The sequence below is a fragment of the Adiantum capillus-veneris genome, chromosome 13 (genome assembly GCF_014529385.1).
Source record: "Adiantum capillus-veneris isolate H3 chromosome 13, ASM1452938v2, whole genome shotgun sequence".
Taxonomy (NCBI): Eukaryota; Viridiplantae; Streptophyta; class Polypodiopsida; order Polypodiales; family Pteridaceae; genus Adiantum; species Adiantum capillus-veneris.
Window position 1 is genome coordinate 127,934,834 of NC_140943.1, and position 19,720 is coordinate 127,954,553.

Here is a 19,720-nt window from a genome sequence, read left to right on the forward strand (position 1 = left end):
GGTTGTGTTTGAGGAGTTTGGAGTAACAAGTAGGAGTTGTCTAGGAAGTAGCTTTGGTATTCCCAAGAGCCATTGTCAATGATCTTTGATTCATGTGATTCCTCTTGGACAATGTGCACCTCAGTGTTTTATGGAGTCCTTTGGAGACAATTTCCATTCCAAGCACGTTTTGACTCCCGTTTTGGAGTTAAAGTGTGTTCAAATGCAGAAACTTTAAGGTTTGGGATTTTGCAAATCCGCATAAAGGTAGTGCAAACAGATTTGGTTTGGTTGTAGTGTACACAGATACTCTTTTGCAAATCCGCATAAAGGTAGTGAAAAAAGATTTGGTTTGGCTATAGTGTACACAGATACTCTTTAGTACACAACTACTTTTTACTACACTTAAACAGGTGTATGTACGTAGATTGTGGTTACAACTGGTAACAAACTATGTTTAGTAGAGTTCTTGAAGTTTGTGTGAAGGGTTGGAAAAATTTCGTACAACAATGATGGGCTTCACTAGGTTGTCATTGAGAATCTGGACAAGAACAACTTCCATTCTTGGAAGTTTAGAATGACCAATTTCCTTATAGACAAAGGTTATTGGGACTACATTGATGGAGATCATGAGACAACACCACCATTGCCAGAGGAAGGTGTGAGTGATACAGAAATTATGACAGTTTAAGAATGGAACCAGAGAGCTCAAAAGTTCATGTACTGGCTTTGTGTCAGTGTACACGACACTATGATTGGTGGGCATATACAGGATGCTCAATCTCCTAAAGAGGCTTGGGACACTCTATTGTCATTGGATATGACCAACACAAAGGCAAGGTAGGTGGAGCTAAAGACTAACCTAAATACTATGCAGAAAAAAAACGTCCATCAATTACTATTTGTCAAAGATAAAGAACATATGTGAGTCACTTGCATCGATTGGTGTTATAGTCGATGATGATGATAAAGTAGAAGTTTGTCTACAAGGTTTGGTTCCTGAGTACAAATCATTTAAAACTGGCATCCATCTTTGAGAGAACATTCCCTCATTTACAAATAACGTGGCCTTATTGATTGTGGAAGAGAAGGAACTTGAGGAAGAATCCTCTACGCAAGGTGGAAACAATATTGAATAGGTCCTTTTCAAAAATAGAGGAAGAGGACGTGGTACAGGTCGTGGAAAAGGCCAAGGAATAAGCAAACACCAAGCACAATAACAAAACAATAATCAGGGTCAAAATACAGGTGGTGGTCAAGGAAAATTCCAGGAAGGGGGAGTCCAATATGTCATGCAAATGCATAGCACAATAATGCAGGTCAACACAAAAATGTAGTATGTTGGGGTTGTGGAAGACATGGTCATTCTAAACGTGAATGTCTAGACAGGAGGTAGCAAAAAAATTATGCAACCACTAGCAAGAATGCAGGTGAGACCAAGAGGCTATTTGTGGTGCAAGACATGTTGATTACTATGTCTGTAAATGTGGAAAAATCTAGTGACAATTTTTGGTATGTGGATCCTAGTGCACCGAGTCACATGACCAATCATGGTGAATGGTTCAAAAAAATGCAAAATTTTCATGGTTATATAGAAATTGGGGATGATATTGCACATCCCATTATGCATACATGAAATGTGCTACTATCTATGATAGACCGTAAAGTGAAGTACCTGGCTGATGTACTACATATACCCAACATTACAAAGAACCTGGTTTCTATTGTGCAAATAGTTGAGCAGGGTTTATATGTCATGCTTAACTCCGATGGTCTCTTTGTTGAATAGCCTATAAGAAGAATGGAAGGTTGGTTGCATAAGGAAAGAAAGTGGACAGAATGTTTACTTTAGAAGTAAAGTGTCCAAAGTGAATGCTACCATCTTTTCACGAGGTGTAGGTGTTGTTCCAGATATAGAAATTTGGCACAAACGTATTGGTCATGTAAATTTGAAGAGGTGAAAAATGATACAAACTAAAGAGATGGTTACATGTTTACCTACTTCTAGAGTTGCTAAAATATGGAAAGTTTGTGAAGCTTTTCAATTTGGAAAGCAAGCAAAAGAATCCTTTCCTCATGATAATCATGTAAGAAGGAATGCATAGAATTTAGTGCATACAGATATAAGGGGTTTGACAAAGACTGCACCTATGGGTGGATGTAGATACTATGTGAGTTTCATTGATGACCATACAAGGAAGGTATGGGTCTACTTCTTGAAGCAAAAAAGTGAAGTTTTTATCCATCTTCAAAATTTCAAAGTTATGATTGAAAAATAGAGTGGGAAACATGTAAAGTGCCTAAGATCATATGGAGGGGGAGAATAATTCTCCAATGAATTCAATGGTTTTCTAAAAAATGCATGGAATTCAGTGGAAAATTTCATGCAAGTAAACTCCGCAGCAAAATGATGTTGCTAAGTGAAAGAACAAGTACATTGTAGAAGTGGCTAGAGATATGATGAATGAGAAGTACATGCCTAATTGTTATTGGGATGAGTCTATTTCTACATGTTTCTACATTATGAATAGGACCCCTACTGCTACAGTACATGATATGACACCTGAAGAAAAGTTCAGTGGGTGAAAAGTTGGATGTATCAAATTTTAAATTGCTCAGATGTATTGCTTATGTGCATGTGCTGGATGAGCTAAGAAGTAAGCTTGATCCAAAAGCAAAAAAATGTATGTTCAATGGGTATTCTCTTAAGCACAAAGGGTACAAGTGCTACAATATTACAAGTAAAGTGAGGGTGAGTAAAGATGTCATTTTTTATGAAATGGAAAGTTGGTATGTTGATGTCCAAAATGATTTGGGGACTGATGTAAGCGAGAATGTGGCTACAAAAAGTATAGGTGCGTAGTAATAAGTTTTGAGTGGGCCATAGGGGTCCTCTTGTACAGGTCATGGTGAGAATCCATGGAGTGGTAGGTTACATGAAAGAGAGACTCCTACTGACTCTTCAAATGTATCAAGGTGTTTGGGGTTCCCATCGTTGCATAGCTCCAATGACCAACAAAATTATCAATCCGGAGGGATGAGCTACCTGGCTAAGACATGGAAACACTTACACGATTAGTGAGCTAATCATGGAAACATGAATAGTTGACTCTATGAGGTGAGCTTATTGGCCTATGGAGGATCTAAGCCACAATGATGGGCAATCTCCATATCCACTTCCCTTCACCTCCAATCAACCCAATTACACACTCTAATGATTGCAAGACGACACACATAACACTCGCAAGCGCACACACATAGATCTATCAAGCACCACACTCCAATCAAACCTACATGCACACACAAGCAAAAGAGGGAAATCACACAAGATTAGAGAGGGATTAACCACTAATTAGTTACGATCTAGCTAATCAAAGCATCATAGGCAATCATAAGAAGAATGAGAGAGGCATAGTGAAAGAGAATTAAGCATTGATTAGTGTTAATCAAGTCACGTGAGCAAGGAGAAGCTCAAGGAATCCACAGCCACACACCTCAAGATCTCTCACCAAAGAGTGCTCTCAAAAAATAAGCTTGAGAACCCTAATTTCTTTTACAAACTGCCTTATACACCTAGGGTAAAAAATATGCAATATCCGGGCGCCAAGGCCTTTAGGACTCCACCACTTGTTGAATATGCTATCTAGGCACACTGAATTGTTCTTTACAGCTTGGAACTCCCATTGAACCCGTAACACATTAAATTATTACAATGGCTTGAAATAAATCAAGAATTTACAATACGTTCCTTATACACCTAGGGTAAAAAATATGCAATATCCGGGCGCCAAGGCATTTAGGGCTCCACGACTTGTTGAATCTGCTATCTAGGCACACTAACAGAATTGTTCTTTACAGCTTGGAACTCCCACTGAACCCATAACACATTAAAATATTACAATGGCTTGAAATAAATCAAGAATTTACATTACGTGACCATTTTGGGAAAACGTGAAAAATATGTAACTCCAATCTTTACTGCTTCTTCATGTTGATCTTTGTTGTGCATTCGTATGTCTTCAATCTGTAGCAGCTCCTGTTAACTGATGTTGACTCAATTAACATTCCCCCCTTCCAATTTTAATGCCCGTCCTTGGGAACTGTTGAAAAGTGTCCGTGGAGGCAAGGGAAGGTTTTTGATGGGCTGATTGTCTTCATTTGTCATTGAATTTTTTTATGAGGTCAATTTGCTGCAGCATTTGTATTAGTCTGAATAGTCGATTTTGAGAGATGATGTTGCATTTGTCCGTTGTAATACCATAATGAGGAGGCTTTTGTTTATTTATGAGAAGTATGTACAAGGGAAGTAGAATGATGAGGTTCTAAATTAGGGTCTAATACCTGGATGACCAAAGAGAAAAAACCCAGTGGGAAAAAAGTACCTTTGGGTTAAGCACATTATTGGGGTACTCATTTGCATTGGAAAAGTACTCAAGGGATTGTTTGTTGATAGATATGGAATTAAAAAGGCAACAAATATGAGAGGGTAGCATGATGGAACTTTGTTTTGTCTATTGTAGTCCACTCAAGGAGCATAAGTTAAAGCAAAAAAGAGTGTCTAATGCATATGTCCAACAGTGGGACATCCTATTTATGCATACACAGAAATGCATGGAAAACAATATGCTGTGCAAGAATTTTTTTGAGGGGTTCTTCAGAAAGATGGTGTAGCTATAAAAGCACATGACATGGATATGCAAGCTGGCACCCCTTTAAGAATGACTTTCGTTGATAAGGATATGTGCTCTCATCTTACTATGCACTGTATGTGAGTGTTGGACTCTACGACACTCCACCAATTGTAAGTTAATATACTTCAACTCTTATGCTCATCTCATTCAGCATGAGCTACATGACTTAGATATGATCATCTCTTCCAGCTTGAGCGTAAGCATAATAACTATGACTCTTAGCACAGAGTTTAATATGACTTGAATCTTTGGAACTAATGCTTTGTTCATTTTATGGCTCAGTAGCCTGACTCTGACTATGCCAAAGAGTGTTTTTTGCACCTTGGCAACTTGACTTTCTACATTCTTGTGCTTACTACAAACATTTCTTCAGGTAAGAGTAAGCTTGAATCCTCAAAAAGAGGATTAGTGAAGGACCAAGTTGGCATTGAAGGTTTCTTTTGCCATACCTATTTTATCTTCTTCGAATGTACATTCCCATTGGTTGGGTTGTCCTTCATTGACTGTGAAGACTCCTTTATCTGTTTGATTCTCTAATTAGGCCTATTGATGGGAGTCTTTGATGTTGTTGTAGGCCTCTGTTCACTGTTTTCAATTGTCTTTTGACTGGGAGCATTGGAAGACTTAAGAATCCAAATCTCTTGATGGCCTTTGTATCTCCATTATTGGCTTTGCTTCGTTCTAGGTCTTGTTGAGTTCTTGACATCTTCATATAGGTCTGGTGTAGTTACAATTGGCTTCTGGTTGACTGGTAGCCAAATCTCTTTATACCCTGTATAGAATCCTTGTCCCAGAGGAACATTTTTTGAGATCTGTATTTGTTTTGTATCCTCTTGAGAGTTGTGGTAGACTTTAACATCTTTCGGTTTTGTTCTGTCGTATACCTGCTTCTTAGGTATCATGTGATATGTTTGAGGTTGATACCTTGTGGGCCTTCTTTCTTGGGAGGGACATGAAGTTACTTCATATGCTCTAACCTACGGTTTTGGCACCCATATCTATTTGTTACCATAGTACTCCTGTTCTTTTAAGCTCCATTGTGATGATATCCATCCCATGTGTTTGTTTTATTGTGTTGAATTCTTTTCTTTAATCCAAACTGGATCATTGAATTTGACTAGATTGCTCGAAATAAACACTTGCTTGACTTTCCTTTGCTTTCTTGAGTACTTTGGATGATTTATCTTTGCTTGTCTAGGTGTCTCCTTAGAGGGTTCAGTTGGATCAGCAATTGACTTGAAGTTTTGAAAGCCTCGCATGCTTGAAGAAGCTGATCGATGAGGGTTCTTTGATGTAGAGGTGTATGATGTGACACCTTCTTTGCTAGTCAGTGGCAGTTCCACTTTAGCTTTTTACCTTTGTCTGCAAGATTTGTCTTCAATTCTTATGACTTTTGCAACTCTAAATCTAGCATTAACGGTACCTGTAAAACTGTTGCTTGCTACCTCTTGGAAAAGAGAGTATTAGCATTTTATCTTCTTTGTAGGCCTTGTGTTGGTCTAACCATTGATGTCCAAGGATGACATCTGCAAGAATTTCCTTCGAAGGCTTCAGCTGAAACTTTACATGCTCTTCATGATTTTGGATGCTAAGGGTGGCATCCATTTCCTTTTTACTTGTAGTCTTATCCATGATTTCTCTGTTACCTGGCTTGCCCTGAGTAATCTCTAGAATGCTTTGGATGTTGTTTGCAACCATATTGTACTTTGCTTCTTTATCCAATAGAGCATTACATCTGACACTTGCTCCTTTTGTCTTGCTGAGAACTATAGCTATTCTCATTGGAGGTTCTATTGAAGATCTTTGTCCTACTTTTGCCATGGTCTCATCTTGATATAACTGTGTCTCTATGGAGGGTGACTTGCGACTCTGTTTTCCAATGTGATTTTTATCTGGCAATGAGTGATTGATCTTTGGACTTCCTATTTCTTCCTATACTTTTGTAGCCTCGTTTTTCTCTGACTTTTTGGCTTTCGTGGCATTCTCTGTTGAATAGCTTCCGTGGTTTCTCTTTGCTCTGTTTGATCTGCACTTGCTATTGCCTGATTTGCTTTAAACTCTTTTAAAGTTCTATTTGATGGAGATGAATCATCTTCAATAACATTGTCTTTGGCATCGGTCTCCCTTTTAACTGTGCTCGAAAACTTTGTGCTGTCATCTGCGGGTGACCAGTCTTGGTCTTCGTTCTTTGTTTCCTCTCATGACTCCATCATGTTTGAATTCTGTATCTCTAACATCTTCTAGGCCATTGGCATTGCCAATATGATGTTATCTGGCATATCTTTTGCTGTGATCACATAAAATTTAGCTATGATGATCTGTGAACTTGCTTCAATGGTGGTGGAGATGATTCCCCAACATTTTTCTCGTTCGTTTGTTAATATCATCACAAACTCAGGAGCATCTTCCAGTTGTGGTTGGCCACATCTTTTCCAAGTGCAAAAAGACATGAGGTTCTTGTCTAGCTGAAAATCTAGGTTTACTTCTCTTGACAAGTTTTCTTTGTGTTCACCAACAATGTTGCACTTGATCGTCTTAGGATTTGGGCTTGAAGTGATCGTTTTTGCTATGGCAACATCCTTTGGTTGAGCTTTATCTACAGTTTCTTTGCTTTGACCACCTGCTTCCATCGATGTTGGCTCCATTGGCTGTAATATTGCATGTTTTGTCTCCAACAACTGATGAGCATTGTCTACCTACATTTGGGTAACTCTTGAGTTTAATAGATCCACTATACTTTCTGGCAAAATCTCTCTCTCGGAGGAGATTTTAGTGGTGACCTTTGTGTAGCTTTCTAGACTTTAGCATTTATTGATTTTGAATTTTCTATCACCTGTTCTGGCAACTTGAGGCTTTGCATCCTCTTCAGATAGTTTTTGACTTCAGCTTGGCCATTCATAGGGGTTTGTACAAGATCGTGACCCTATTGGTATTCATTACCATGTGCATCTTGATATGCATATGTGAGCTTGGTCACATGTATTTGTTTGAACACTATGGGATTTGTCGGTTTTTTATTTTGATTTTTGGTGATCAGCTGAAACTTTTGTCTTTGATAATCTTCATAGAGGTATTTATCTATAGACTCTCATGGAATCTGGGTCAATTGGAAACTTCCAACAACCATATGATCTTTAAATGGTTTCTTCTTTGAAGGGGTCTGTTGGTTAAAGACTCTAGGGGTCTGTTGGCTTCTAACTCGTGTAGCATTTCCTGGTACATAAGCTGAGCTTGATGTATTTAGAGCTCCCCCCTTCCTAGGGTGATCACTATAGCTTGCTTCATTATAAGATTTCAAAATTGTTTGGCTCTGATTTAGTCTCACGTTTTGGGACTCTGAAGGTACACTTTGGGTAGCACTGTTGACATTTGGCATCTGTAATCCTTTTGCATAGTTTCCTATGTATCTCCTTGAAGCATAACAAATTATTTCCCAAGTTAAGTTGTAGATAGCATTACCTTTGCCCTGATATTGTCTATCCCATGGGTCTCCTACGATATGAGCTTGTGTGGTTTCAGGACCCAAGACATCATAGATGCTAGACTCTCGTCTATATCTACGACTGTTTTGGTCAAAGTATGTGCTCGTTTGGTCACAACATCGAAGCTTAATTTCCGATGGAGGAGAGTTTGTCTCTAAACAGATTTATGGGTTCACTCGGGTAATATCCTTCAGCTCTAGAGAGGATGGGCTATAATAGATTCTTTCTTTTGAAATGAAACATCCTTTTTTATCTATCACTGGACGCACTTCTATGAGCTTGTATGTGGGCCGTTCAAACACTGGTTGATTCTTTTTGTACATTTTCCCTTTTTGGTTTACATAGTGTGCATATGAATTATGTGAAGTCGCGGAGCGGAGCGTGGGTCGACTCTCTCTCACACACACACACACACAGTGAGCTTACACAGTACAGTACGCAGAGAACTGTTAGAAGGGTTATCTCCCAATTTCTTAGTATTCACAAAGTATAAGTTAGTATATACAAAGAGTTAGAGGAAAGTGAGTTAGGTGGGCGGCCGGCCATATCCGCATAAGAGGCCACTTGGGCTTTAATCCCAACAACCTCCCACTTAAAGTCCAATGTGGCACTTTAAGTAACTATAAATCTATGAACATAAATGTACAAAGATTTACATGGCTGCCATCTATCCAATGCCCAATAACTCACGACAATGCACAAAGCCCTCTCCTGGAAGTCCCTTTGTGAGTAGATCAGCAGGATTGTCCTTGGTGTGGATCTTCAGCAGTTGTATCTGCTTGTCTTCAAGTACTTCCCTAATGAAGTGATATTTCACATCAATATGCTTAGTCTTCGAATGGAACACTGGATTCTTTGCCAATTGTATAGCACTTTGACTATCATAATATAACTCTGGCATATCTGCATTGATTCCCAAGTCTGCAACCAATCTACCAAGCCAAATAGCTTCTTTGCATGCCTCATTTGCTGCAACATACTCAGCTTCTGTAGTAGACTGCGTAACACAATCTTGTAATCGAGATCGCCATGATATGGCACCTCCAGCCAATGTAAAGACATAGCCTGATGTAGATCTCCTCTTATCCAAGTCTCCTGCATAATCTGAGTCAGTGTATCCTCTGACACTCAAATCCTGACTACCATAGCATATGCGCATACTCTTTGTATGTTTTAAGTATCTCATGATACCTTTCACTGCCTCCCAATGTTTCTTGCCGAGATTTGACATATATCTGCTAACCACTCCCACTGCAAATGCAATATCCGGACGTGTAGCAATCATTGCATACATCAAACTACCCACTGCAGACGCATATGGAATCTTATCCATTTCAGCCTTTTCTTCCTCAGACACAGGACAATCTTGTTTGCTAAGTTTCACATATGGTGGCAATGGAACACTCAATGCCTTTCCCTTCTCCATATTGAAACGTTGCAAAACCTTGTCAATATACTCTGTTTGAGATAACCAAATCAACTTCTTTGATCTGTCTCTCTCAATGCGCATACCAAGTATATGACTTGCCTCACCCATGTCGTTCGTGTCAAACGATTTTGCCATCTTTGACTTCAAAGCTGAAATTTCTTCCAAGTGTTTGCCAGCAATCAACATGTCATCCACATACAAAATAAGGATCAGCCAACTGCCATCCTTAGCCTTCTTTGTATATAGACAGTGATCGAACTCACTACGTTTGTAGCCTTGAGAAAGCATAAACTGGTGGAACTTATGGTACCATGCCCTCGGTGATTGTTTTAAGCCATAAAGACTCTTTAACAACTGGCATACCAAATGTTCCATGCCTTTCTCAACAAACCCTTCTGGCTGCTGCATGTAAATTTCCACATCTAAATCACCATGCAAGAACGCTGTTTTGACATCCATTTGGTGAACACCAAATCCAATATAGCAACCAATGCAAGAAAGCATCTCAATGTAGTCATCTTGACCACTGGAGAGAAGACTTCATCAAAGTCAATGCCTTGTTCTTGCTTAAAGCCCTTGGCAACAAGCCTTGCTTTGTACTTTGGCTGACTATCATGAGCGGTGATCTTATACCTGTAAACCCATTTACAAGGTAGAGCCTTTTTGCCCTGTGGTAATTTAACCAACTTCCATGTCTGGTTTTTATGTAGAGCTGTCATCTCTGACTGCATGGCCAACTGCCATTTTTTCGAGTCAACCACTTGTAATGCTTCCTTGTAACAAGATGGTTCTCCGCAATCTGTGAGCATGACATAATTTAGAGATGGCACATAACGATCAGGTGGTTTGGAGACACGCTCAGAACGTCTCACCACAACTGATTCTTCCTCTCTAGCCACTATAGGCTGTTCCTGAGCCTGACCATGCTGTCTTGATGTGCTAGCACTAGGTCCATCTTCCCTGAAGACAACTCTTCTGATCTCCTCTGTCTTCTCTGGCTTAGCGTGAAACTTGGCTTCAATGAAATGCACATCATTGCTACGAATAAGCTTTCTGGACTCAGGATCCCAAAGCCGGTAACCCATCTCGCCCGATTCTCCGTAGCCAAGAAATATACACTTCTTGCTCTTTGGTTCTAACTTATTTCTGAACTCCTTAGGAATATGGCTATAAGCTTCACAACCAAAGACTCTGAGATGCTTATACGAAGGTGCCTTGCCTGTCCATAGCATCTCGGCCACTGCACTCTTATCCAGAACCCTACTAGGAGACCTGTTGATCAAATGGACTGCTGTAGCCACTGCTTCCGCCCAAAATCCATTAGGCAACTCAGCATTTGACAACATGCTTCTGACCTTCTCTTGCATGGTCCTATTCATACGTTCTGCAACCCCATTCTGTGAAGGATTATATGGTGCAGTAAGTTCCCGCTGACGAAGGAAATTTGGAATGGCGGCCTCTACACCAAAACAAACTCCATTGCGCCACAAGGGAAATGAGATGAGGGCACCACCTAGTCTTGGAAGCGTGGACTAGGACCGCTACACAAAGAGAGAGAGAGAGAGAGAGAGAGAGAGAGAGAGAGAGATCACTATGAATGAAGCATTAACCGTGGTGTGTGTACAAGGAATGGATGACTTCAAACACTCCCAACACAAATAGCATATAGATTACCAAACAGTCACTCAAGGATTAGCCAAGATCACATCAAGCACTCTCACACGCATATAAAACATTTCTCTTAATTAACATAAGTAAGAGGAGGAGAGGTTACTAGCATGAAACAATTTGCACTCTAGGATATCCAAGAATAGAGTGAATGAATGAGCTTATGGGCTCATGGTGAGTGATACAAAGGCTCAATGGGTTGAGGGAGGCTTGAAATTACAAAGGGGAAGGCCTCTTTATATAGGAAAGAGAGTGATTAGGAGTGAGGTTAAGATACAAGTGTAATTTGTACAAATGAAGCTTGATTAGGGACATTCAACCAATGAAGAAGCTCCTTCCAAGTGATTTGTTGACCAATTAGCTCCATCATCACTTGTGTTGTCTTCACTCCTTCCTCCATAGCTTGAGTCCAAGAGCTTCCTTATTTTAAAATGTAAAGAATCTACATAAAATCAATACATATCTAGTAATAATAGAAAGGGGTTGAATGAGAACTTATGAATTACAACAAGATTAAGCATGACTTGAGAGGTGATTAGAAGAGGAACTTTGATGGGTTTTTGAGCTTGAGAGAGAGGAGGAAGGAGAGGAGGGTGAGAAGACTAATAGCTGATTTTAAAGAAGGTCTCAATGTGAAAAAGGAAGGGTGTGTGTGTGTAAAGGTAGGGGGGTGGTCTCCACAGTTGAAAAAACTGGCTTCCACCATTTTGGCCATATCTCCTAGACCGTAGATGCAAAAATTATAAAAAAAATATGGCCAGAATCTTCAGCTTGTCAGTTACAACTTTGATGAAGACAACTTTTCTTGGATCGGAGTGGAAGTATTTTTTAAAAATTCAACAAAATCATGTGCTTGGTTTCTTCCTTTACCAAGTCTTCCACTTGGGTCCCATTTGTTTGAATCATCATATGGCTCCAAAGCCATGATGATATGAGCCACTCATGACCCTTGAATCATGGGTGCATGGCTCCACAACCACATCATATCTTTTCTTTTCACATTTACATATTTTCCCTTCCCTTTACCACTAGGTTCTCCCTCTACCTTTCACCTCCGGTGAACTAGTCAAGAAAAAATCATTTTTTAAAATTTTTTTCCAAGAGGTTGTTCTCACTCTTTCTTTTATTGTAAACCTCTAGAAGCAAGGAAAACCAACAAAATATGATCAACAAAAATTTGTGATAGGCTCGGATCACCGCTTAATCCCTTTTGCTTCACAAAAGTCTTGAAAAGCTTTGGAAACGTACTCTCCACCATTGTCAGTTCTCAAGCACTTCAGCTTCTGACCACTCTGATTCTCCACCAGCTGCAAGAATGTCTTAAAGACCTTGAGCACCTCATCCTTGTGCTTCAAGAAGTAAACCCATACTTTGCGAGAATAGTCGTCTATGAATGTACAAAAGTACGCTGCTCCCCCTAGTGACAAACTAGGCATTGGTCTGCATAGATCACTGTGTACAAGAGCTAACCGTTCGTCCCTACGATTCCTCTTTGATCTGTGCGGTTCCTGTGTTTTCTTACCATAAACACAATGCTCACAAAACTCGAAATCTTGAAATGAAAAGCCAGGCAAATAACCATAATGAGAAAGTATTTCCATTCCTCTTTTTGACATATGTCCCAACCTACGATGCCACAGTGACACACTTGGCTGCTCAATCACATTAATTACATGGTTTTTAACCTCTGAAACATGTAAAGTGTACAGAGTTCCTGACTTGCTGCCATGTGCTACAGTCATCGAACCTTTGGAGATCTTCCAAGCGCTGTTCCCAAAAACTGTCACATAACCCACATCACGAGACTTACTTCGGTTTTGTGCCTTCTTACCCTTCTTCTCTTTAAACTGTTGTCTCCCTCGAACAACCAAATCACTATTGCCTTTGCCTTTGTCAATGTTCTTCCTGTTCACTTCCTCTGTGAGCAAGCTGCCTTCTACATTGGCACTTGTAAGACCTTTTGGTGCGACAGAATTACTTAACGTTGTACGAAAAGTATCCCAACTGTCTGGCAAAGTGATTAAGAGAAACATAGCCTTCACTGAATCTGGAAAGACTATCTCCTGTGCTGTTAACTGGCTGAAAATTGTGTGAAATTCATTCAGATGATTTGACATGGCTGTCCCTTCCTTCATCTTCAAATCCACCAATTTCTTGAGCCAATAAATCTGAGAAGCAGCACTTTGTTTCTCGTGCATACCACATAGCTTTTGCCATACTCCATACGCTGTAGTCTCTTCTGCTACGTTGAAGTAAACATTTTCTGCCAGTGTCAGCATGATTGTGGAACAAGCTAACTCGTCAAGCTCTTCCCACTCATCTTCAGCCATACCTTCTGGTCTCTCCCCTTTGAGCTTCAGTGGCTTCACTTGTTTTTTCTGCACCAAAACCTGCCAAATCTGCTTCTTCCAGAATGGAAAGTTTGTGCATTCCAGCTTCTTTATGTTGTAAAGAGTCTCACTTTGAGAAGATGCCATATCTGCCAAACTGTTTACTCCTGAGAAAAATTCGGCAGAGTTTCCCCTGTAAACTGGCCTCTGTACACAGTAAACAAGCTGTAATCAACAAGCTGAACACCTCTCCTCAGGAACTGTCAGTATTTTGAAAATTTTTGACAGAGTCTCCCCTGTAAACTGAGCTCTGGGAACCAAAAGATAGCTCAAAAAACAATCATAAATAGCTGACCAGTGACAAATCCTGTAAGCATACACTATCTCCTCTCTGAGCGATGACAGAACCTGTATCTGTCTCAAAACTGAACCCTGAACAATGCCTCAACGGCCTGACGCATAAGATGCAATCCAGTGTCTACACAAAGTCATACATCATAGGGGATAAAAGTCGCCGAAGAGGATGCGTGTAGAGGGGAACTCCAGCAACCTAATCCATCTCACACTGGGTAACCCAGCCCCCAGTGCTTGGCTTCAAAAAACCTCACACACGACCCTCTCAGATGGCTCAGCAAACTGCCCAGAACTAGCATACATCCTATAATAGACCAATCACTGTCCTATGACCGCTGCGGCAGTCTGTCTGCTAGTGTGACTCACAACTAGCAGACCCACAATCACAGTACATCAATCCACAATACATGCCAGTGGTGTCAAGCCGTCGTATGGCCACACCTCCCCTGGAACCTGGCAAGCACAAGAAGTAGCAATGCAGACTGCAATATATATATCTGATGATATATATGTGTACCTGGTCTATAGATGATGCTCTGAAGACGAATAAGTGATGTATGTCGATGTCGATATTGATGTCGACCACCTCCTGCTTGCCAATCTACACAAGACGGATTTCTTTGCGGCTGAAATCTATCTTCTGCTGTAGTGCTCAGAACGAAATTCTGAGGGCATAAACGGCTTCGAAAGGGGGGTAAAACTCCAGGTCGCCTGATGAAAACGCTCCCGGAACGTCGAGTGTGAATTTTCGAACTTCGGATCCAGAATCTGCCGGAAAAGTGCGCGCGCGCGCGATTGCGCAAAACCGCACTGAACCAAGGCTCTGATACCAATTGAAGTCGCGGAGCGGAGCGTGGGTCGACTCTCTCTCACACACACACACAGAGTGAGCTTACACAGTACAGTACGCAGAGAACTGTTAGAAGGGTTATCTCCCAATTTCTTAGTATTCACAAAGTATAAGTTAGTATATACAAAGAGTTAGAGGAAAGTGAGTTAGGCGGGCGGCCGGCCATATCCGCATAAGAGGCCACTTGGGCTTTAATCCCAACATTATGTGTACCATACAATGCTAACATCATTCTCTTTGATCTGTCCCTTAGACTCGTGAATGATTTCACACTTGTGTCAATGGATGAAAAATCATTTGCAAACCTAACAGTCTTTTCAACCTTCGGTGATAAACTGGACACCTTGACTAAATTCATGCACGAATTTGTTGTTCAAAGAATCAATTTTAAGCTTTTCAAGTGTCTGTGCATCTTTATGCTCATTTTGAACTTGCAGTGAATTTATTGGTGCTTCTAATGGTAGTACAAAATCATCTGATAGCATTAAAAGTAACGAGTTAAATGCACTTACATCGAGATTTACATTTCCAATTTTCTTTGTACCTTGCTTGGCAGTTGATATGTCCCTATTGTTTGGATTTCTTGGACAATGTTCAGAAAAATATCTGCCTTTTCGTCCACAATCTGAGCAATACGCCATAACTGGTGATATTTCATTTGGTTCTATCATGCTAAGCTCTAGTTGAGAAGTTTCTGCTTCTATGCTTACCAAGTTTTCGGCATCTTCTTTTAAAACACTGAGCATCAATTTGTAGAATGCTTCATCTTGACCGTTGTACCGTGTTTGGCTTGGTTCTCCAATTAGATTGGATTCCAGTGGTTGATCTGTTGGATCTTGCAATTCTGGCTCTCGACTATAGATCTGACCATTGTAATCCATGTACAATGACCCTGATTGCATATGCACCAAATGGATGTTTTGTTGGCTTGTGCAGATTTCTGGATAAACACTTGGGTTGCTTTTTTGTACTTCATCTTTGAGCTTGCAATACCTAGCTCCACTGAAGTCTATGAACATCTGGGAGTTCTTTGAATATAGCTTTACTCTGATCAATAGGATCTTGGCTCTTGTGCTGGTTTTACTGCTCACATCAAGTATCTATGGCCTTCTGAATCTGCATATAGGACTTTATCTCCATTGTATCTATATAGCTGTAAAATCTGCTCTGTTGTAGTTGTGCATGTGTTGCCACTGCTACTAGCTTGCTCTCCTGTACTTGAACTCTCAGCTTGATTTGAGTCCATGTTGGCTTGTGCTGTAAAAATTATCTCCTAGCACATTTTGATGCTGATCAACAAAATTTCTGCTGCTTCAGTTTTGATTAAACTTTTGAAACAATGAAAATCTGGACTCTGAATAGACTAATTTGCAATCCACCGAGATTTGTGTCTGTTCGTGGAAGCTCAATTTGCAATGCAATTATTGCACTAGCCAATTTCTAGCGTGCACAATTTTGAAATTTATTTACTACTTCGAGTTTTTTGGCTTCGTTTTTTTTTTACTTGCTCGCTTTTGTGTTGTTTGCTTGGCGTGTGATTCTTTCGGCTTTGCTTTTTTTTTTTTCTAGCTCTTTCGACGACTTTCTTTTTATTTCTATTGATTTTTAGTGAAATTTTTAAATTTGCTAAAATTTTTAGGTATTTTTATGATTTTTTAGGAAAATTTCTGATATTTAAGGATTTTTTTGGTAGTTTTAGATTTTCTTTGAGATTTTTGAGGTTTTATATTTTTTATTTATTTTTTAGGAGATTTTTTCGATCAATTTTTTATTTTTTACGATTTTTTAGGAGCTGTTATGAAATTTTTATCATTTTTATGATACATCTGTGACTTTTTTTAGATACTTTATGAATTTTTATGAGTTTTTTGTATTTTTTGTGAATTATCTATAGTTTTCAGAGATTTATCTATGATTTTTTAATTTTTATGAATTTCTAGGAGGTTTTTATTTTTCTGTGATATTTTTATGAGGTTTTTTTTTTCATTAATCTTTTTTTTATTTTTTAATGGTTTTTTGTGAGTTTTTTTTTTCTTATTTTGTGTGATTTTTTATGTTTTTTTTCTATTTTTAAATAAATTTTTAAACTCTCTTTTGTGTTTTTTTTTTTTTTTTGCTTTTGTTTTTGTTTTTTACTAATATACAAATAAATGAAATGAAAGTGAAAAAAAAAAATAAAATTAAAATGATATAAAATGAAATGTAAACGGAAAAATGAAATTGAAATGAAATCTTACTTCTATTATGCAGCTTGAGATTTTCAAGTTCAAAGAGCCGCTCCATGTGTCCCATGCTGGAGGGGTTTGGTTTTTCAAAAAAAAAAATGAGTTGATGGGCTAGAGGCTTATTAAACTGCTGGTCGTGCATGCCCTCTTACCTGGTAGCTCTCACCAAATAATAAAACATGCGTGCTAACCAGGACTGACCTGGTGTACGTGCAGTGAGATCAGTCCAGCCGAGTGCAGAGTCCAGGACTCCAGGCGCTCCTCTCTCTCTCTCTCTCTCTCTCTCTCTCTCTCACGGTACATCTATACTGCCAGCGGCCAGTGCAGGTCGCTTCATACTACAGGTCGCCAATGTTGGCAGCGTCCAGTCTGCAGGTCACTTCATATAGATGTACTGCAGCAGTGTGTCCTCCTGCGCAGGTGTGTGTGTGTGTGTGTGACACTACGAGCTCAGGAGTCAGGACCTTCAAGTGGCAGCACAGCAGTGTGTTCTCGTGCGCAGGCTATGTGTGTGTGTGTGTGTCACAGCGATAGTGCGACTACGAGTGTGGGGGTGTTCTCAGGACCTTCAACCAGCAGCGCAGGACCTTCAGCCGGACTACGACGCAGGACGTTCAGCCGGCAGCGCAGGACTACGAGTGTGGGGGTGTGCGCAGGCTCAGGACCTTCAGCCGGCAGCGCAGCAGTGTGTCCTCTCTCGCAGTAGTGTGTGTGTCACTACGGGTGTGGGGAAGCGGGCTGGCTTCTGTGGCAGTTGTGGACGCACACACACAAGATCATTTATGTCTCCTGCAGAACGCCACGGCCCACAACTGCGCGTGTGAGAGAGACTAGAGAGAGAGAGTGATGACTAAGCTTAATTGTGCATCAGTGCGTGTGAGAGAGACTGGAGAGAGATTTAATTGGCCTCTAGAGTCCAGACTCCAACTGCGTGAGAGAGAGAGAGAGAGAGAGAGAGAGAGAGACTTGATTCGATTAAGAGAGAGAGAGAGCTACTTGAGTGTTGCGTTTTTGAGAGAGTGAAAAAATAAAAGCCTGCAGTATTGAACGAGTGCCTGTTTGGGACAGTGGGAGCATGGAATTGAATCGCTAGAGAGAGTTTCCATAAGCAAGAGAGATAGAGAGAGAGAGAGGGGGCTCCTTGCCAATCGAGCCTCTTAACAGCAGGCCAGCAAATCGGGGAGATGGGCAATCATTTTTTGGCAAGCCAGCAAGCCGAAGAGATCCAATGTGGGAGCGAGCAACCCTTGCGTGGAGAAGGCAAGCGATCGGTGAATTAAGCGAGCGGTTGTTGGAAGGCGAAGGCAAGTGACGAGGGAAGGGAGATGCGGGTGAGCGGATTCCGAGCGGCACCCTCGGCTACATCGGTATATTTGAAGGTATTATGTTGCAAAAACTTTCCTTCGTTTGCATTCTGCACATGCAATCTCACGGTCATTGTTAGAAAAAAACGAGATAATGGTGTATTTTAAAAAGGTAAAAATCATGAAATCCCGGTTAGATTTTGAGCTTGCCTTGAAGAAAACCCGCAAATTTACATGGGTTTAGTGTAAATACTGGCAAAAGCTTCAAATTTTGACCTAAAAACCGGTAGCATTTCAAGTTTGCCCTTATTTTCTTTGGTTAGGAAAAATGTATAAGGGTGCATTGAATTTTAACCAGCTAAGATCATAGAATCCCGGTTAGATATTGAGCTTGCCTCAAAGAACACCCGCAAATTTATACAAGTTTTAGTGTAAATACCGGCAAAAGCTTCAAATTTTGCCTTGAAAGCTGGTAGCATTTCAGCAAATCGGAGGAGATAGGCGATCATTTCTCGGCAAGCCAACGAGACGAGGAGATCCAACGTGGGAGCGAGCAACCCTTGGGTGGAGAAGGCAAGCGGTCGGTGAATTAAGCGAGCGGTCGGGAAGGCAAGTGACGAGGACGGGGGGACGCGGGTGAGCGGATTGCCGGTGGCCAACAGCAACCTCGGCTACATCGGCTACATTTGAAGGTTTTTATGTTTAAAAAAAATTTCCTTCGTTTCCATTCCGCATGTGCAATCATCTTTACGTGTTCTTACGGTCATTGTTAGATAAAAACCGGGATACAATGTATTTTAACCGGCTAAAATCATAAAATCCCGGCTCGATTTTGAGCTTGCCTTGAAGAAAACCCACAAATTTACACGCGTATAGTGTAAATACCGGCAAAGCTTCAAAATTTGACCTAAAAACCGGTAGCATTTCAAGTTTGCCCTTATTTTCTTTGGTTAGGAAAAATGTATTGGGGTTTATCGAATTTTAACTGGTTAAAATCATAGAATCGCAGTTAGATTTTGAGCTGGCCTCGAAGAACCCCCGCAAATTTACACAAGTTTAATTTTAGTGTAAATACCGGCAAAAGCTTCAAATTTGACCTGAAAACTGGTAGCATTTCAAATTTGCCCTTATAGTCTTCGGTTAGAAAAAAGGTATTTTTCTAGCTTTGCTCACGGTCATAATGACCATTTCAAAATTACATTTTTTAGAAGTAAATATCAAAATTTGTCAGGTGCGCTTACATCAAACCAGGTTTTTCGCGCACCCGCGAGCGAATCTTACCCCATGATAAGAAAAAGGGAGGAAGAAAAGGGGGAGGAGGGGAGGAGAGACACCAAGATGAAATGGTCTTGTCGCAATTAATGTCAATGTTCTGGTTGAGTCTATCATACTATTATCTTACAAAATG